The sequence below is a fragment of the Lathyrus oleraceus genome, chromosome 3 (assembly GCF_024323335.1).
Source record: "Lathyrus oleraceus cultivar Zhongwan6 chromosome 3, CAAS_Psat_ZW6_1.0, whole genome shotgun sequence".
Taxonomy (NCBI): domain Eukaryota; kingdom Viridiplantae; phylum Streptophyta; class Magnoliopsida; order Fabales; family Fabaceae; genus Lathyrus; species Lathyrus oleraceus.
The window spans coordinates 171,927,783-171,933,782 of NC_066581.1; positions in this window are offsets into that span (position 1 = coordinate 171,927,783).

Sequence of the window (6,000 nt, forward strand, 5' to 3'; positions counted from 1 at the left end):
TGACCATCAGTTTGCGGATGATATGATGAACTCAAACGCAACTTCGTACCCAAAGCACTTTGCAAACCTTCCCAAAATCTCGAAGTGAACCTCGGATCTCTATCCGAAAGAATACTCGACGGTATACCATGCAAACGCACAATTCTCTCGATATACAACTTAGCAAGTCTCTCCATAGAATAATCCATCCTCATTGGAATAAAATGAGCACACTTCGTCAGCCTGTCCACAACGACCCAAATCGCCTCACAATTACTCGATGTTCTTAGTAAGCCCGAAACAAAATCCATAGAGATACTATCCCACTTCCACTCGGGAATAGATAACGATTGCATCAAACCAGACGGCTTTTGATGTTCAATCTTTGACTTTTGACAAGTCAAACATGAATACACAAATTCCGCTACATCCTTCTTCATACCTTGCCACCAAAACATCTTCCTCAAGTCTTGATACATCTTAGTAGCACCAGGATGAATACTCAGGTCACTTCTATGCCCTTCCTCAAGAATCCTCTTCGCCCTTGGAATAAATCAATATATCATCGATGAACACAACTACAAACTTATCCAGATAATCATGAAAGATTCTATTCATATACTCCATAAATACACCAGGTGCATTCGTCACCCCAAAAGGCATCACGGAGTACTCGTAGTGACCGTACCTTGTCCTAAAAGCAGTCTTCTGAATATCCTCAGCCTTTACACGAATCTGATGATACCCAGACCTCAAATCAATTTTGCTAAACACACAAGCTCCAACCAGTTGATCCATCAGATCGTCAATCCTCGGAAGTGGATACTTGTTCTTAATCGTCTTTTTATTCAGTTGTCTATAATCAACACCTAATCTCATAGAACCTTCTTTCTTCTTGACCAATAGCACAGGTGTACCCCACGGCGTCACACTAGGACGAATAAACTTCTTCTCGAGTAAGTCTTCAAGTTGAATCTTCAACTCCTGCAACTCAGAAGCGGACATTCAATAGGGAGCCATCGATACAGGACTAGTTCCAGGAACTAAATCAATCAAAAACTCGACCTCTCGTTCCGGCGGTAAATCACTTATATCTTCCGGAAATACCTTCGCAAATTCACAAACTATTGGCAGTTCTTCGATCGTCCTCTTCTCAGAATATCCAAAGTTGCCAACAACATAAACAACTCGGCACCATCTTGCACCGATTCATCAACTTGCTTAGCAGACACACACCAATCTTCCTTAGCACCAACTTCAGGAAAAATAACCGTCTTCTCAAAACAGTTGATATACACCCGGTTAACTTCTAACCAATTCATACCCAAAATCACGTCGAGTTGCTCTAACGGAAGACAAACTAAATCAATTCCAAAATCCCTACCAAATATACTCAACGGACAATTCAAACACACATAGGAAGTAGAAACAGAACCCATAGCAGGTGTATCAATAATCATACTTCTACGCATATCAGATAATATGAGATTCAGCCTCTTAGCACAATCCAAAGAAATGAAAGAATGTGTTGCACCGGTATCAATAATGGCAATCAAAGGTGTACCATTAATAAAGCACGTACCTTGGATTAGTCTATCATCGGTAGTGGTCTCCGCACCAGACAATGCAAACACCTTTCCCTTCACCTTCTCCTTCTTCGGCTTATCACATTGCGAACTAATGTGACCTTTCTCACCACAGTTGAAACAAGTTACGTTCGAACCAACCCTAAACTGGTTTTCTCTGTGACCCATCCTGCCACAATTGAAACACTTCCCAGAATCTCTACTATACTCCGTAGCACGATGGCCTTCCACACCACATTTGAAACACTTAAGTGGAATAGAAGATACTCCCCCACTTGGCTTCTTGCCAACACTAGATTGTCTCCTCTTGTCATCATACGGTTTCCCCCGATCTTGGTTTTTCCCCTTCAGACTCTTGTAGATAGAAGCACTCTCCCTACTATCCTCATCATAAATCCGGCTCTTGTTAACCAATTCTGTAAAACGAGTAATCTGTTGGTAACCAATGGCCTTCTTGATATCATGTCTCAAGTCATTCACAAATTTCAAACATTTAGATCTCTCAGCATTAGCAGTATTGTAATGAGGACAATACTTGATAAGCTCCTGAAATCTAGCAGCATAATCAGCAATGGTACCATTTCCTTGCTTCAATTCAAGGAACTCCACCTCTTTCTTCCCACGACAATCTTCTGGGAAATAGTTCTCCAAGAAGGTATCACGGAAAAGAGTCCAAGTAACTTCAATGTTGTCTTCTTCGAACCTCTTAAGAGTGTTATTCCACCAATCTTCAGCTTCATTCTCAAGCATATGGGTACCAAACTGCACTTTTTGAGCATCAGTACAGTTCATGACTCTGAAGATCTTCTCAATTTCTTTCAGCCAAGCTTGAGCTTTCTCAGGTTCATGCTCACCCTCAAAGACAGGAGGATTGTTCCGCTGGAATCTCCCTAAAGCACGGAACTCATCATCATCTCCCTTTTGGTTACCGGCATTCACATTCGCTTGATGGATCTGACCCATGGATTCAGCCAGCATCCTCAGCGCCTCAGCAATGGCATCGTCATTCCTGCCTGCAACCATTGTCCTTAACAACCCGAAACATCAAACAAACAGTATCGATCGTGTCAGATACACAAATCAAATACCACGGAAAACCTACAACTATTGACCAACTGGTCGACCATGCTCTGATACCACTAATGTAACACCCCTTTTTCTACCCCAAAATTATTTAGCATATAATTAGAGTAAATAAGCACGCATATAAAGAAAAGGGCGTCACATCGACGTTTTCGAAATTTAAAACTTTCAAAACCAACAATACACCTGGTCATTCAAAATAACACATCTCAATTATCATGAATATTCAAACATATGCGTTCGCAGCGGAAAATAAAGAATACTCATGTATTTCATAAAAATGATCCATGTCCCATACCATGATCATCTCTCAATAATCACTTCAAATTAAAATAAACAAGTAATGAAATAAAACATATCCAATTAAGACACGAGTGCAATACCACTAATCTACCCAGTGTTACATGACCAGAGCATTGACTCATTACCTAATTTCAAACTAAATACGGAGACTCTCCAGCTAATCTTGAGCGAGCTACCGTCCACCTACTCCAGCGATACTACTCTGTAGTATCTGCACGATACCCATGTAAAGGTAACATTCAAACAGAAAGGGTGAGAATTCAAATCATTATGAAATAGCCTAATAAGGCACAATGAATTAAAACAACAATTCAAGAATTCATCACACTTTGTATTATTATATCACTGATATTAACAAACAATCATCTCACATGCTTCAAACATGCATCACACCCACATCAATACATGCATTCAATGATCACATAACTATAAACGACTCGATGCAAGACAATGTGACTCCATGCATGCGGTACCTCAATGTGAACTCAAAGTTTCACCGCTTTCCGATTCAATATCTAGAATCCAAGCCACGCTTCCGATCCGGACAAGACCAAAGCCCTACGTCTGTTTCCAATGAAGGATCACCGCTTAATACTACGCCTAATCCCAATTAAGGATTAACGTCTGCTACGTTTGTTTCCAATGAAGGATCACCGCTTAATACTACGCCTGATTCCAATTAAGAATCAACGTCTGCTCATGTGAACCCACAGTTTCACCACTTCCACAATGAAGTCAACCATGCTATGAATGAATGCACACATACCAACACATATGCAATTAAGACCATCTATACCGTCTTAACATTCCACATATCACCATGACTCACAATTGGTACATATACACATTTATCACAACACATCATCTACGATTACATATACACATCCATAACCATTCAATCATTCACAATTCAATAATGGTATACATACACATTCATACAATATATTATCCACCAATATAGGTCAATCATCAAATATGTACACATAGATTTCATTCCATAACGCACACAACATTTAAATATCAATTTTTCACTTTTCAAACAGTGTTAACCGGTTAACGCATATGGTTAATCGGTTAACGTAAAACAGAATGCGCTTCTTGACAATTTTTAAAAGTGTTAACCAGTTAACGCCCTGGGTTAACCGGTTAACGCAAGACATAATGCAATTTTTCAATATCGTAACAGTGTTAACCGGTTAACACCCTGGGTTAACCGGTTAACGCAAGACAGAATGTTGTTCCTGCGCTAACAACGAACAGAATGCAGATTTCCCCGCATTTTTCACCGTTGGAGGACTTCCGGACCTCCGATTTCGATTCCGTAAAAAGCTACACGTTCAGAAAATTATGACTCATCCAAATGTATATTCATTCACAGTTTTAGCATAATTTAATTATCACAATTCAAGAGTATTTATCAAGACCTAATAATTCCAAAACCATGCCAATTAAGGATTTCAACCTAAATCATGTTCCTATCCATTGGCCCAATCATACTAACCCATAATAATAAGGATTCCCCCCTTACCTTGTAAATCTGATGGAAACCCTGACTCCTCTTTACTTTTCCTCTCCTCTTTCTCTATTGCCTTCAGTGCTCAAGTGAATTCTAATTCTCACTCCCCTCACCTCTTACTATTTATAATAGTATTCTAGTTGGGCTTAAATCATCTAATTTAATCACTAAGCCCAATAATACCTAATACTTAAATACCTCTATTTAAATTTAAATAATTAACCACTCCCTATGCAACCAAGTTAATTAATCAATTCAATTATTTAATTGTTTCTCATATCCACTAGATAAGGAATTAATACACCAATTAATTAATTAACAGTCCACATAATTAAATTAAAATAATAATAATAATAATAATAATAATAGTATAATAATTCAATACTAAAAAAATGGGTTGTTACAATAAACATCATTCTTAAAAACTTTGGAGAAAATAAAGCACGTATTTGAACGAAATGATAAAATTACTTTTGGGATATTAAAATGGAGACTCATAGCCTTCAAGTTTGTTCTTATTACATAAAAGTGTAAGATTATTCGCAGAGACCTATGGTCATTCCAATTGCTAATCAGTTAAACGCCTCTCAGAGATGTATTCATGTGTAGCCATTCACCAACAACTCTCTAGTGCAATTCCAGCAAAGGAATTAATAAATTGTGGTGTAGTCGAAGTGTCGAGTGTTGAAAAGTCTGAACCCTTCAATAGCCTAGAACACCCCCAATACATTTTTATCTTCCAAATAAAAACATCGGAGTCGGATTTCCATTAGTCTCCCCGATAATAAAAAGGATTGTTTTTTATTAGAATTATGCTAAAGATTATGGATAGAGGTGAATATTTAAGACAAACAAGTCAAACGTCTTGTGTCCAAAATACTCAGAGTGAGGGTAGGGAAGCTACATTCTCACCCCTTCTCCACCACTTAAAGCTCGTGGCACACAATTCTAATTTCATCTTTATTATATATTGAATTTAATTAAGAAAATTCCGCTTGACATTGGATCAAGGGTTTATTGCTTATTGATTTTGAAATGGTGAGATACATGAATATTTACAAGGGAGTAAATGAGAGAAATAAAGGGTCTCATTGTAAGGTAGCCCAAGAGAAAGTCTTGTGTGTGCAAAGTGGATAATGGGCTTAAGAACATGTCTCCCTAGGGTAGTGCCATGAATGTCATTATTGCAATAAAAGATTGCAAGTCACAAATGAAATTCCAACACAGAGCAAAAGGTCAAGAATCATGATCCAATGCTCAAGTGCAAGGGTCCTAATGAGTCCTCTAAGTCCAACAATGGGTCACAAATGAATGTATCTTCTTGGTCTTTTGATTTTATCATGTTTTTGTTCTTTTTGATTATGCAATGCAAGAAATAAATGATAATATGATAAGGATGCATGGAATAGATACAATGATGATGTGAATGAGAATAAAGTACTTGGAAATAAATAACAAGACAGTAAATGGACAAGAAAATAAATGACAAGAAATAACTGAAAAATAAGATTAAGTCAACAAGTAAATGGTTAG